Below are 16,220 nucleotides of genomic sequence, written 5' to 3' on the forward strand. Positions count from 1 at the left end.
CCTCAGGGACTTTAGATCTAGAGAGATTCTTGTTCTTACTTCTACAACATTTACTAAAATGCTCTTTTAACCCACACATATTACACGTTTGGTACTATGCCGGACATGTTCTATAATTCGCTTTGTGTCCCTCTAGACCACATCTAAAACATGACCATTTGAACTCGGTGACATTTTCCTATGACTGTTTTTGGTTTTAACTACACAAACATCAGTAGAAGTGTCCTTTGTATCTTTTGAAACAAACATCTTCAGTACCAATCAATTTCCTCTAATTGTTTTACTCCTCAACACACTTCAGCATATGTTCTACTCTTTTTGCCACAATAAGCACCACCTACAAAGGTGGTTCATCCTTCATCTATAGTTCTTCACAGATTTTGTCACTGTTACATCTTAAGAAAAACGGATCCCAATTATTTCTTCTAAGGTTCCCCCATATTCACACATAGGTGCTAACATTCGAAGTTCTTCTACTCTCTCATATTTTCCTTGGCTCCTAAGGCTGAAGTGATATCTCTCAAATATCGTGCGTACTCTTGGTGAGTAATGTGCATCCAATTTGGCTGTTACTATTTAATATTCATTCAAGTCTCTACCCTCATTGGGTGGTAAGTCTGGCAAATTTTCAAGAATCTCTTGCCCTTCTGCTCCAAGACAGTGCAACAGAAGCGCATGTCACCTTTCTGCACTTAAATTTGTGCCACAAACTCTGGAGTAGTTCAATAAAACTATTTTTCCGTTTACTCCATTTAAATGCAGGTTCTCTCGATGATTGTAGAATAAATGGTTGCGCCGTTACATTTTGCATCTTTTCCGTCCTATATGGTCTTCTCCTAATTCTTTTGAACACTAATTTGCCCAAATAGGTAGTATTTGTAATTTATAGTTCAAATATCCAAATTGGTAACTTATCCTCCAACAAACCATGCTAATACTACTCTATTTAATCTTTTTGTGTTTCCTAATAATTGTTCTTGGCCATAAACGTCTAGAAATTATGTGACAAGCACAAACTTTAAGATGGCAGCCAAAAAAAAACCTTCACCTGTGCAGAGACATTGAATTTCTAAATGTCTGATGGGTGACACTCTTTTATTTCTGCCCACTGACGAGCTTTCTCAGATATTCATGTCTCCACCCCTCACAGCTGTCAAAATATTTAGCACCGCCTCCCACTGCACATTATCTTGACACAAAAAACAAGCATTGAAAATGCAATAGGGCTCACCTTTGATTAAGTTAAAGCCATTTGCTTTGCTAATGGTATTATATAGCAAAGCAAATGGCTTTAACTTAATGAAAGACGAGACCTATTGCATTTGTAATTCTTGTTTACATTCTGGTACTTGCATTCCTTCAAATGTAGTTGGATTTGCAATTGTGAAAAGTACACTAAACAACGATTAAGGAAAACATATATTTTAAAAGTTAAAAATAAGTAAAAGGCATGTGGATGCATAACTAACATCTCTAGGTCACAAAGCAAGGCTCTACGGGGAACAGCGTGAGGTCCTTGCATTGACAAAGTACTGCTATGAACTGCTGAGCTCCCAGCTCCTCAACACCACCTCTCTAGATTAATGTTTGAAAAAATGTAACACCTTCGAGGGAAGTGCATGGTGTAAACTGCACAGCGTGCCTGGAATAAAGACGCACTGCTCTAGGAGAGGTGCGCGGGGCAGTGCAGGGAGTTTGAATGATAGGTGCGGCGCTGGCTCTTGGCACCACTGACGCCTCTGTCCAGTGCCCGATAATAGGCGTCTGAGAGGTGGGGAGTGTCACGACATGGCTCCGGGTCATGTTCACAAGAAGGGCCGGTGATTAAAAAGGGAATGCCGGTGTGGAGTTAACAGAAAGAGCCGGCCTGCTAAAATCCTCGGATTTTCACTAACACTGCCCATAAAAGAGCATGAGGGAAAAGTACAACTGTGCACCCTCTGGGAAGAACCTTTACGTGCAAGGAAGTCATGAACCTATACTAAATCACTCCACTCGCAGACAAATGGCGGCACAAGTTTGAGCAGTATACAAAAACAAAACCAGGAAAAGGTGGATGAAGTTTAACAAAAGAGCCCTGCGGCTTTCCGGAAGTCATGCGACAAGGATCTGATGTGTTCTTAACAAATGGTCATCGTTTGTACAACACAATACTCAACAGAGGTTACAGAGTAGGTAGTTTGGTCAGTAACATTATAACAGTTTGGTCCGGTTTCCAAAGCTCTATTTTTGTTTCGATGGCACTATATTCACAGGAGTCTCTCCGGGTCTTTGTAAAACATTAGAACATAAACAAAGGCCAATGGATGGTATTTTCTTTCTGGGAAAGGTTGGGTACCAGCTCTAGCGGGATATGACACGCAGTAGACCTTGGCTTGGCAGGGTTAACATGTCAGTGGTTGAGAACTCCAAGGAACTGTAGAAAAGAACACAAAGAAGAACCTGTGTTGTAAACAGCTGCCCAGGAACAAAGTGGGGGGGGAGCGGGCTGGCTTCCAGGGCGCCCTGTCATGAGCCATTAAGAGCAGAGTCCACTCCCTCTCATTGCTAAGACCCCACCAATCCCCTCAGAGCCGCGTTTCCTCCCCAAAGTCTGTCTGCATCCTAAAAGGAAGGCATTTCCTCTGCTTGGCTAGGAAGGAGAGGTGGGGGGTGAGGGAAGCAAGCGAAGATCCTACGTCAGAGAGGCGGGAAAAGGATGCAGCTCCGTGAGCCAGTGACGCATCTGAAAATAACAGCCCTTGGCAGTACAAACACACATGAACACTGACACGGGGAGCCAGCTGAACCCCTCCCCCCCACGGACAGGAGGGTGAGGCGCTGAAAATAACAGGCGCGGGGTGGTATGCTCACAGACAGGGAGGGAGTGACCTGTAAGCAGCGCACTACACCACACCCCACCCCCACTCGGAGTCTGTGACACTGTAGCACAACACAAGTGGAACAGGGATGCACGCAAGCTTAGGTTCAGAGGCGCCGAGACGCCCTCCAGCCACCATCTGCAAACCAGTGACGCAACTCAATTTATCTAACACTGGCTATCATACAATTTACGAGTTATTTGCATAGATTTTAGAAAAATACGACATAATGCAAAAAAACGACGGGAAATAGGTACACTCCTAGGCAAGTATCCCGTAGAGGCAGTCACATGCACTGGGGGCTCCACTGGTCCACTGCGTCCGTTGGTTGCACCAACATGCCCAGGCAATTTTTTAGCACAAGTTGCAAGAAAGCACTGGCCACTGAAATAAAAACAAATGGGTACCAGCTGCGTAGAAAAGCTGTCTCTAGAGATGGCGAGTGTTCCTTTGTGAGACGTGGGAAGCTGATTAAGTCCTGGCTCCTTACTTTCCGGGAATTGTGAACCCGCCTGTCTGTGTTTTTTAAATATAATTTGGAAAGCAAGACTAGCAAGCCGTATTTATTGTTCCCATGGGACTCAGTTAGGTGAAAAAAACGAGTGCTTACATAAAAGGTAAATGCCATTGTGGAGCTTCATATAACTCAAACACAAACATAAGGAACAGCGCGCGCGCGGCAGACCGCTGTGCAAATAAAAATAAAAGTGCTTGTGTGCCGAGCCGATCGAGCACTGATCGTACATTGTTGCATCTTTTCAAGTTCAAACGAAAGAGCTATATCGCAAGGGAGACTGAAAAGCGACTGATACAAGCTGTCGCCATTGTAAAACACGTAGCAAAAAATCAACAATAACAAGTTTAAATAATTGCATGGAGCACGATGCAAAAATAAACATGCACCGCTATTTCCAAAGCCCTTAATGGGAAAAAAGTCCTCACACGTGTAAACAAAGGAGACAGTATCATGCCGCCAGTACACGATCCAATCCCGGTGGGCGTGGCCTAAAGCGGACAGGGTGGCAACCAGGAGGGTCTAAAAAACCTCTGGTGCAATCAAAGAAGTATGTTTAGCATAAGTAATGAGGAGAAACGACACACGCCAATGGAACTTGCAGGCGGAGCGGACACAGGACTTCTGGAACCGTGTCAATTCCAAGAAGCCCTCGCCTGGCGCTGCTAACGCCAGGCGAGACCTAAAAAGCAGGGGAGTGGAGACCGAGTCACTGTGTGAGATACGAGAGAATATGGCAGGGTAGCAAGTCGCACTGTGGCTGGGAAGCGGAAACAATTTGCGCCGAGCGAGGCCCACAGTCTTTGCCTACATTTGCAGAGGAACAAACAACGGATCTCTCTGTAGAGAGAGAAGATCGTGCTGAAATAGGGAAACTGAGAACGAGTCGCGCTGAGCGAAATCAATTTCTTTTCACTCACATAAGGCAGAAAAGTGAAAACAGATCACACTGTGAGAAGCTCACTATCTCCCAGACACTGACTGAAAATACGGAGAGCGAGTACAATAATTCCCTGCCACCTGAACAATATTCTCGGACAGTCAGCTACTGAATGAAAGATGCCCTCCTCCGTGTCAATGAAAATGCAAACATACGGGGAGTTAAGCACGTCCGATCCCACTAAGAGGGGCTTTTGCATGGTCTTTGAACACTGGCATACTTTTAACTGAAAAACAGAACACAAAACTGTTGGTCGCATATGTTGATGTGCCAGATCCCATCCTCGTTGTCCAAATGAGGTATATCCTTATAAACCAGAAGACACACCAACATGGGGAAAGTAGGTGTTTATTCATGCACCTCAGCCACCAACAACAAACTCCCCATTGGCCTATCCCAACATTCTCCTCAGCTGACATTATGGCATTCCATTACATGACCCTTTGATGTCAGCCAATGTCCTATTAGTGTCCCTTCCCGTGTACTTTTTGGGAGGCGGTCACAACAACAATTGAGGCTGACATTGAGACAGAGGTGGTCCCCTTTCCCTGGGCCATTGTCTTCTAGGGTGGTTTCCACATACAACTAAAACCAAAGTTACTGGAAAATTTCAAGACCTAGCCTACATACTAGCTAAATGTGAATTTTCCAGACACTGGAAGTCACAGAGAGGGCCCCAAATAACTTCCTGAAGAAGAGAAATTGAAAAATGGGCAGGATGTGAGGGAACGTTACTACTGAGGGAGACCCGATGATGCATTGGCAAATTAGAGACAGCCAGTGCTTGGAAAGCGCTGGTGGACGGTTTTGTTGCCCCGGAATCAGACACCACATGACATCACCTCCAAGATTGCAACAACTACAAAGTAACGGGAGGCATTAGACCCTCACTGAAGGTCTGGCGAGCCCCCTGCTACTTCTCCACACTGCCAAACATGCCACTGAATACTTGCCCATCAAAATACAGTAATCTCTAAAGTGCACAGATATATTGCTCATATTACCAGTTACGGAATGCCGAACTGACTCATCAGGGGCAGGTGGGGGGATTGGAACGTTTGATGCACTAAGGGTCCAGAGATACAATCAATACATGTTCTAGTGCTCTCATCACTTAAATGTACCAACTACATCACTGCAATATGATATATGCTAAAAAAAACCTCTAATAAAGTTTGTTTAGAAAAGAAATAACTTGTCATTATGACTATTGATGTTCAAAGGTCTGAGCTTTGTTCAGGTTGGCATCATATGTATTTGATCAAAGATTTCAATCTTGTATGTTTTAATTGAGTCCATTGTCTGCTAAGGTATCCTATTTAGCATTCTTACACAATTTGCGGCTGTTTGGTTGTTAGAAGCCTCTATACTCAAGAGTAGTTAGATTGGGACAGGAAAAAAACTGTAGTGAAAGCTGTGACAGTCAGATGTTAAAGACTTTAAGGATCACTCTGAGATTTCCATTTGAAACAAATTCTCTCCCAAAAAGAAAGTCACCAGTCATGATTTCTGAATTAGGGAAATCAGATCAAAGCTAGAGATACCTTCGACATGTTCGGAGCAAAGATTCAAAAGTATCGGGGACAAAATTTCAGAGACTCTTGCTGCCTCTTAGGGTTCTCGAAATGAGTAACTTATTTTACATGAAACAAGAATTTTTGGCATAGTGGATTTTGAAAACATGAATCCCTTAAATAAATCGCAGTCAGCTGTAAACACTTTGGCGCCCACGATTTACGCCCCTTTGAAAATAATAATTTAGACACCGGTAATTGGTCCTCCGATGTTGATTGAACATGTTTCTCGATAGGTCTGATAGATTATAAATATTCTGGAAGATGATATATTTGCTGCTGTTGTGAATGAGCCTCTGGATAAAGACTACCATGACAGTGAGCATTTTGCAGACATTAATCCTGACTGCGCTTAGTAGAATTATGAAGTTGATGCGTGATATAAATGAGAAAAAAAATACAGATTTGCTGGCTAGAACCAAAGTCTAAGTTTACCCATAAACTGGCTCTCCCGTGGTGGTGATACCTACAAACAAGACAACCTAGTGTTTAGATGTCTGAGGAAGAAACCTTTGTACCTCTGCACCAATGGCTTTAAGAATAGCAAATGATATGACTGCATCACAATTGACTAGAAAGCAAAGAAAGAAAGTGCTAAAACTCATTGCTGTAAGCAACTTGAGGCATTAGTTATTGTTGAAAAAGTCAAAGTGGCCTCAAATAGGTGTTTTATGACAGTCCTAAATGTGGACCAGGATGCCCCTGTCAGGACTGTCAGGCCATATACAAGAAAAACATTCACAGTGAGAACAAAGGTCCTAAGATTAAACAATTCAATGAGGAAACATAAGCTGCAGAGCCAGTATGAGAACAGATCCAAATCTAAAATGGCCGCTAGGTTAGGTACAGAAGAGCGGCAGGTTAGCGTTCTAGTGTCCAAAGGCAATCTCCAAGATCCAGGTGCTCTGCCGTTGGAGTGGCGCACTTCACCGTGTTCCTGAGGAGGGAAGGACACGGAGAACTCGTCGCGTAGTTAGTGAGGGAAATACTACGTCGCGAGTAACTTAGGAGTTCAAGTTTATGGTTCGAGCTGTGGAGGAGGAATTTCCAAGTAAGACTGTTCTGGTTGCGAGGGGAATAATTCCCTCGTGCAGATTTTAGGAAAATATTCAAATTAAAGACATCTTATGTTAGGTCTCTGAATAAGCGAAAAAACAAAGAATATTTTGAGAGGAAGCTTTTCGCTACTCGGTAGTGTATCAGCTGGTTTAGCGTTATTGTGGGCAAACGTAGTAATTTGAAAAAGACAGCAGAGCTGAGTAGTCGAGACCTTCAGCACGCATAGGCTCAATTAAAAGAAACATTGATAAGAGGTCAGAGGGTGGCGCTTGAAGTTTACGAATTGAGAATCACCTAAAGACTAGTAAACTCATTCTTCTCTTTCTGTGTGTGACGTTAATCAGAAAAGGTGTAAATATTAAAGACATAGTATCATGCAATAGAGTAGAAGAGAAGAGTAGCATTACCACAGTATTAAAAGAAAGACGTACACTCTGAATAACGACAATTAGCAAGATAAGGAATAAAGAAAGAAGTCAACGAGATAGACAGGAGTATACAACTACAACCTTACCTGAATCCATGTAGTGGCAGCACATCACAGTGTCTTGGGTGAGAACACTAGAGAAAGAAAGTAAGAAAGATTAGGAACCGAGTGGTTTTAGGAGTTTAATAATTCTGTTCATGTCAGTTCGCAGCACATAGAAGACACATCAAATAACAACAAGAAAGAAAGAAAAAAGGAGAGAGGCATTGGTCACTTCAGACTGGGGTAGGTACGCAGCTCGAATTCAATTCAAAGCCCTATGTCTAGTCTTCAAAGCCCTCAACGGCATTGGCCCTGAATTCCTTAAACATTCCATCCAGTGGTATGTGCCAGGGAGAACACTGAGATCTCTGACATCCAAACGCGCTATTCTTCCCCGCTATTACAAACTCAGATGGGGTGGCAGAAGTTTCTGCCACTGTGCCGTTAAGGCCTGGAATAGCCTTCCCACCTATCTCAGGAACTCCCCTGGATTACTCCCATTTAGAAAGGGCCTGAAAACCTGGCTCTTTTCGTGAATTCTCGGCCCTCTGCTTTCTTAGATAGGTAGCGCACAGCGCCAGGACACCCCAGGGTAACAGTGCGCTTTAGAAATCATGATAACATAACATAACATAACACAGTAAAACTAGAGTAGACACAGTGAGTAAAGACAGGAGAGAGGTTAGACAGTAATTAAATTAATGCGACAACTTCTTTTACAGTACATACTCACCTGCACAGCGAAAGTAAGAAGAAGCTAGAAGCAGAAGGGTGAAAAATCCAGAAGACGAAAGAAGACGTGAAGTGACTGTCTCTTCTCTGTCCCATCCCCTTTCCCCCCCAGGGTTTCTGGGGCATACTTGCGTTAAAACAAGTGAGTCGCTCGGAAGACTTGGTGAGGAATTGGGAACTTGCGGCATTCTGCTCCTGAGCGTAGAGAAGAGCATGATACTCTGACAGAGTGTAGTGCCCAAGTATATATCCGCACCTGAGCAGAATGGCGGAAGGTTTGGACTTGAAGAAATTAGGAGAGATTCTAGAAGGTATACAACGGGAGTTAATCGTAGTTAGAGAGGAGAATAGAGAATTGAGGAAGGAAACTGCAGATTTAACTTTAAAGATGTGTGGTTTAGAATCTGGTCCAAGTTTAAGATATTCAGCATTTTCGGAAGGGAACCCAAGTGACACTTCAGTTCCCCAATCAAAGGTTACCACTCAAGTAATACATTCCTTATCTCCCGTAATTCCCTTGGCTCCCCCTGAACGTTTCAGTGGAGATCCTCAGAAGGCACAAGTGTTTCTAACACAATGCACATTACACTTTATGTGTCGCCCGGCACTTTTCCCTGATGCGCAGTCTCGAGTGGCATTTATTTTGTCGTACTTAAGTGGAGATGCAGCGTCGTGGTCAATGCCCTTGGTGACTTGTAATGCTCCAATATTATATGATTTGGATGAATTTAAGAAAGAATTTCTTCGAATCTTTGACAGGAGAAAAGTTTCGCAGGCTACCGACAATGAACTATTAGAAATAAAACAGGGCAATCGAGACCTGGTAGCTTATTTGGCCCAGTTTAATAAATTGGTGGTTGAAACTGAATGGCCGGAAAACAAGAGAGCAGCTGTGTTCTATAGAGGATTAAGAGACGAATTAAAGGATGCATTGGCGCAAGTTCCAAATAGACCTACAGAGATATCTGCATTAATTGATCTTGTGTTAGAAATCGACTTTCTACAAAGTGAGAGAAGAGGAGAGAAGAAGCGAGATTATCGACCAAGTGTTGACAGATTTGATCGAGTAAGGACCGAAGGAAGTAAGGAAAATGACTCCGCGCGTGGGGGAGAACCTATGCAAATCGGAACTATCCGAGGGCCGCTTTCCAAAGAAGAGAAAGAAAAACGGCGAATGAACAAACAATGCCTTTATTGTGGCAGTATTGGGCATTTTGTTTGGAATTGTCCTAAAAAACCAAAGCAGAAGCCGTCGAAAAACGCCTTGCACCACCAGTAAGTGGAGTTGGACTGATGGATGCGTATTCTAAAACAACTCCAGACGCACATACCTTGGCAAATACCTTGCAGTCAGCAGCTCCACATTTGGTGATGATGATGACATTAAGATTCGGAGGAAGAATATTAAAGCAAATCACAGTAATGATTGACTCAGGAGCAACGGGCAATTTTTGTGATTTAAAGTTTGCTGAGAAGATAGGTCTGAAGGCAATCAAGAAAGAAAAAAGTGAGGCTGTACGAGCAGTTGATGGAACTAACCTTTCGTCAGGACCCATTGTGAGCCATACGGAGTCAGTGGAGTTGGAGTCAGGAGAAGGGCATCGAGAAATCTTACAATTCAACCTGATTGATGCCCCACAGTTCCAATTGATATTAGGATTGCCGTGGCTTACTGAGCATAATCCAACAATAGATTGGGGAGCTCGTTCAGTAAGCTTGAACTCGGATTATTGCAAGGAAAATTGTTATAAAGAGTGTCACAATGCTTCAGAAAAGACACTGGCCTTTCATTTGAGTGAAGGTGAATCAACAATTTGTGTAATAAATACAACAGAACTGCCGAAAGAGTATGCGGAATATCAGGACGTCTTTAGTGAAATGGAGGCGGAGAGGTTTCCACCACATAGGAATTTTGATTGTAAAATCGATTTGGAACCTGGATCTAATCTCCCATGCAGTAGAATCTATGCTCTGACTGAAAAAGAGGATGAACATTTGAAGGAGTATATACAAAGGTATCTTGAGAATGGATTTATAAGGCCATCTCAGTCTCCTGTCTCTTCTCCACTTTTTTTCATTCCGAAGAAAAGTGGAGAATTGAGATCTTGCATAGACTATAGGGCCATAAATCGGATAACTGTAAAAAATCGATACCCTTTACCTTTAATCTCAGTATTATTGGATCAGGTGAAGGAGGCAAAAATATATACCAAATTGGACTTGAGAGGCGCATACCATCTAGTCCGAATTAGAGAAGGGGATGAATGGAAGACGGCTTTTAGGACTAAGCACGGACTATTTGAATATCAAGCCATGCCGTATGGTTTGTGCAATGCCCCAGCCGCCTTTCAACATTTCATCAATCATGTGTTAAAAGAATTCATAGATCGGAATGCAATTGTGTACATAGACGACATATTAATCTACTCGAACTCCGTAGAAGAGCATGAAGAACATGTTAAGAAGATCCTACAGAAACTGCGAGAGAACAGTTTATTTGTAAAGTTGGAGAAATGTGCGTTTAGTGTCTCTTCAGTGGAGTTTTTGGGTTTCGTGCTGGCTCCTAGTGGAGTAAACATGGATAAGAACAAGATCCAGGCAGTTTTGGAATGGGAATCTCCTAAGTCAGTGAAAGAAATCCAAAGCTTCATTGGATTCGCTAATTTCTATAGATTTATCCAAAATTTCTCCCAAAAGTTGATTCCGATGACTAGATTACTCAAAAAGGGAGTTAAATTTGAATGGACTTCGGAAGCAGAGGAATCATTTAACCAATTAAAGAGAGATTTTACCACAGCGCCCATACTACATCATCCTGATCCATCAGAGCCATTTTATGTAGAGACCGACGCGTCCAACTGGACTTTTGGAGGAGTGTTATCCCAAAGACACAAATCTACTGGGCAGTTGCATCCGGTGGCTTATCGCTCTAGGAAATTAACTGCAGCAGAAATTAACTACACCATTACTGAGAAAGAGTTATTAGCCATCAAAGATGCTTTCAAGGAGTAGAGACACTATCTAATGGGTGCCAGGCATGTAGTGACAGTCTATACGGACCATCGAAATCTAAAATTTTTGAAGTTGGCCAGGACGTTGACTCCAAGACAATTACGTTGGTCTTTATATTTCGCCGACTATGACTTCGTCATTACCTATCGTCCTGGAGCACAGAATGGTAAGGCGGACGCTTTGTCTAGAAGGGGTGTTGAGGAAGTTTCTGAAGAGGTCAAGACCCAGACTATAATTCCTGCTGAAAAGGTGATTGGAGCAGTACTGCAAGAGTCTCAGGACGAAAGGAATCAGCCCCTGATGCCGTTGAAAGACTTAGAAGAATGGGCGATAGAAGATTCGGGCAGAGAGATTCGTGAAGGATTGCCATATCATCAAGGAGCCCTTTACCTACCAACGCTAGAAATGCAATAAAAGGCCTTGAAGGAAAGTCATGATGATATATTGGCAGGTCACAAAGGAATAACAAAGACTGAAGATTTAGTGAGGCGACGTTTTTGGTGGCCAAATATGCTGAAGGATATACGACAGTATTTGACCACTTGCGAGACTTGCGCTAGGGGAAAGCCGGAGAGGCAAGCCCCCAAAGGGTTGCTGCAGCCTTTACCTATACCCCCGCACCCATGGCACACCATCACCTTAGACTTAATAGTTGATCTCCCATCTAGTAAAGGTTTTGATACAATTTTGGTGTGCGTGGATGCGTTTACTAAAATGGCCCATTTTATACCTTTAAAAGGACTTCCCACAGCATCAACCTTGGCACATACCTTTAGTCCGAACATAGTTCGAGCCCATGGGTTACCAAAAGTGCTAATATCAGAGAGGGGGTCCCAATTTTTATCCCATTTTTGGAAGGCCTTTACGAAGAAATTAGGAATTGATACCAGGTATTCTACTAGTTATCACCCAGAGACTGATGGCCAAACTGAGGGCACCAATAAGGAGTTAGAGCAGTACCTCAGATTATGTCTATTAGAACAGAATGGAGATTGACCAGATTATTTGTGGGCAGCTGAGTTTGCACATAACAACGCAAAAAATATGTCTACAGGGTTTTCACCGTTTTATTTAAATTCAGAGAGACATCCATCCACACCAATCTTTAAATTTTAAGGAAGTAGATGTACCAGCGGTAGCAGATTTAGTAGAACACATGACACAAGTACATAAGTTAGCCACTGAAAATTTAACTAAAGCAAAGGAAAGTTATAAGTTCTATGCTGACAGAAAGAGAAGAAAAGAACCAGATTTACAAGTAGGAGAGAAGGTGTGGTTAAACACGAAGAATCTTAGACTTAAGGGAGTCCGAAAATTGCAGCCAAGATTTGTGGGACCTTACGTGATTGAGAAGAAACTGAGTTCAGTAAATTACCAGCTAAGGTTACCTATGGGTTTACGGGTACATCCGGTATTTCATGTCTCTTTATTAAAAAGGGTGTCAAAAGATTTACGGATCAAAAAACCCCCTAAACCAATTCAAACTGAGATGGGAGAAGAGTTTGAGGTACATCAAGTATTAGATTCTAAAGTGCGTAATGGCAGACTGTACTATTTGTTGGACTGGAAGAATTACGGTCCTCAAGAGAGGTCTTGGGAGTTGTCTTCAAATATCCATGCCCCAAGGTTAGTCAGGGAATTTCATAAAAGATTTCCAAAAAAGCCCAAACTGGGAGGACATCCTTTGAGGGGGGGTACTGTCAGGACTGTCAGGCCATATACAAGAAAAACATTCACAGTGAGAACAAAGGTCCTAAGATTAAACAATTCAATGAGGAAACATAAGATGCAGAGCCAGTATGAGAACAGATCCAAATCTAAAATGGCCGCTAGGTTAGGTACAGAAGAGCGGCAGGTTAGCGTTCTAGTGTCCAAAGGCAATCTCCAAGATCCAGGTGTTCTGCCGTTGGAGTGGCGCACTTCACCGCGTTACTGAGGAGGGAAGGACACGAAGGACACGTCGCGTAGTTAGTGAGGGAAATACTACGTCGCAAGTAACTTAGGAGTTCAAGTTTATGGTTCGAGCTGTGGAGGAGGAATTTCCAAGTAAGACTGTTCTGGTTGCGAGGGGAATAATTCTCTCGCGCAGATTTTAGGAAAATATTCAAATTAAAGGCATCTTATGTTAGGTCTCTGAATAAGCGAAAAAACAAAAAATATTTTGAGAGGAAGCTTTTCGCTACTCGGTAGTGTATCAGCTGGTTTAGCGTTATTGTGGGCAAACGTAGTAATTTGAAAAAGACAGCAGAGCTGAGTAGTCGAGACCTTCAGCACGCATAGGCTCAATTAAAAGAAACATTGATAAGAGGTCAGAGGGTGGCGCTTGAAGTTTACGAATTGAAAATCACCTAAAGACTAGTAAACTCATTCTTCTCTTTCTGTGTGTGACGTTAATCAGAATAGGTGTAAATATTAAAGGCATAGTATCATGCAATAGAGTAGAAGAGAAGAGTAGCATTACCACAGCATTAGAAGAAAGATGTACACTCTGAATAAAGACAATTAGCAAGATAAGGAATAAAGAAAGAAGTCAACGAGATAGACAGGAGTATACAACTACAACCTTACCTGAATCCATGTAGAGGCAGCACATCACAGTGTCTTGGGTGAGAACACTAGAGAAAGAAAGTAAGAAAGATTAGGAACCGAGTGGTTTTAGGAGTTTAATAATTCTGTTCATGTCAGTTTGCAGCACATAGAAGACACATCAAATAACAACAAGAAAGAAAGAAAAAAGGAGAGAGGTATTGGTCACTGCAGACTGGGGTAGGTACACAGTAAAACTAGAGTAGACACAGTGAGTAAAGACAGGAGAGAGGTTAGACAGTAATTAAATTAATGCGACAACTTCTTTTACAGTACATACTCACCTGCACAGCGAAAGTAAGAACAAGCTAGAAGCACAAGGGTGAAAAATCCAGAAGACGAAAGAAGACGTGAAGTGACTGTCTCTTCTCTGTCGCATCCCCTTTCCCCCCAGGGTTTCTGGGGCGTACTTGCGTTAAAACAAGTGAGTCGCTCGGAAGGCTTGGTGAGGAATTGGGAACTTGAGGCATTCTGCTCCTGAGCGTAGAGAAGAGCATGATACTCTGACAGCCCCACATTAAATGTCCACAGGTTTTAGGCCAAGTAGATGACACATAGTGCATGCGTGACACAGCCACAAAATATGATACATCAATCCTCGCAAAGCCACTAAGAAATAAAGACTCAGACTTGGAAGCAGAGTCACATGTTTAAACGAACCAGCCATGTTAACTGACCCGTAAATAGAGCCTGCCTGTGTGCAAGGTGAGCTCTGCCCCTTTCCCTCCGTAAATGGCTTCAATCTGCACCCTCGGGCTGACTGAAGGAGGCGGATTCAATAGAGAGTCTGCTAACAGAACCCAGGTGGCAGAAAGACTCTGAGTGCCCTGCCTGGAGTACAGCTTTCCCATAGGGAGATGGGAGGATGGAGAGGCGCACTGAGACTTCTGGTCTCAATTTTGACAGGGCCTCAAAAAAATTACCCCTTTGGAGTGTAGGCCACAGGGTCCCCTACAGAGGGCAGCAGCAGAGACGCTGGAGCAGCTGCAAGGCCAAAGTGTGAGCACCATCTCTGGCAGGGAGTAGCACAGTATTGATGGTATATGGTGGGTCTGCAGGGCCAGGTATTGTGTCAAGGCGTGAAGAGACTTAAGCTGGTGCATGGACTGCCGAGCATGGATGCAACGCAACACCACCTGCTGGACCAGTGAGTCGACCCCTCCTGTGTCTTCACTGACTGGTGCCACTGGCGCAGATAGTCCTTGCACAGAGAGGTCAGTGGTTGGGGAATGCCAGACCTTTAAAAAGCCAGATATCCCTCATGGAGTCCTACACTGATAAGTCCTGTACTGGTATTTTTGAGGACGCACACGTTCTTTTTTTCTACCTGTGCTAGAGATGCTGCTGTACTGTGGCATTCGCCATTGCTCCTGCCTGGGACCTCGGGACGGATGTTGTGAGACTGATTCCATCTGACAAGTTGCTGTCTGAAGTGGTGCCAGTTACTTGTCCAGGTTACAACTGCTCAGCAGGGGCCACTTGACGCCTGGGGCCTATTAATGGCTGTAAAGAACAATGGGAGAGCTAGGGAAAAAAAGGGGGGTTGTGTCCGTATCCCCTGGATGTAAATAAGCTTTGTCAAAGGTGGACAGACCCAATGTAGTGTGGTACGGTCAAAATGAAGCAATGTTTGGGAACCCACGAAGTGGGTTAAAAGGCCCCTCACACACCAACCTGGTTGGTGTCATGCTTCATCATTGGGGCCCCAACCGGGTGGCCGAATGCCCCCCGGTTGTGCTGCGACGCCTGACTACAGCGGAGCTGGTGTGGTGCAAAAATGTGATGTGGTGATGATTAAAAACAAATATCGCTGAGAATCCTTGCCATTAGAAGATTTATTATTGGCGGCTCAGGATATAGACTAAAAAGATATGTGATGCAACTAATGGAGAAATAATTATCTGCTAGTTGACTGTGTAGTGGGTCTACATGTTTCAGCTCACGTATAAAAATAGTAAGGAGCTTTCGTCAGGACCAGTGTATAGTGAGTGGCAAAAGGTGATGTGCAACGTGGTGAAAAAATATTAAAAATATTAGTTACCTACACACTCGCTAAGGTGTGTGGACACAGTGTCAACACAATAGCGGACACTGCGGCGCAAACCTGTGGGAGAAAACAAGACAGCACACAAGACACATAAGAGAGTTACATTGGTGCCCTGGATTGCAGGCAACATTCAAATAGATTTTAAGTGCTGTGAATAATCAAACCTGTCTTCAGAGAACGTACCGTAGGTGACACACATACATTTGAGGTGTATCATGCTGCTAAGCGAAAAGGCGGAGGCAAGGCCATTAGAAATGCTAGGTAAGACGCAAAGCGCTATGTGAACTAGGGGTGCCAAGTGGTAAATAATACGGCACTACAATGAGCAAATGGTGAACTCCACACGAATAGCGCCAGGTGATTATACCGGCAATGGTCGTGAAACCTCTACATGAGGTGTGTATATGGTGAGAGGCCCACTGTGCG

General features: G+C 43.4%; 1 protein-coding gene across 1 annotated transcript in view; it reads left to right on the forward strand.

Annotated features, from left to right (window-relative positions):
- SCARB2 (scavenger receptor class B member 2) overlaps nucleotides 1-16,220 on the forward strand; it is a 504,993-nt gene that overhangs the window by 300,474 nt on the left and 188,299 nt on the right. The gene's annotated exons all lie outside the window — the stretch shown is intronic.

This window comes from Triturus cristatus, chromosome 2_2 (assembly GCF_964204655.1).
Source record: "Triturus cristatus chromosome 2_2, aTriCri1.1, whole genome shotgun sequence".
Classification (NCBI taxonomy): Eukaryota; Metazoa; Chordata; class Amphibia; order Caudata; family Salamandridae; genus Triturus; species Triturus cristatus.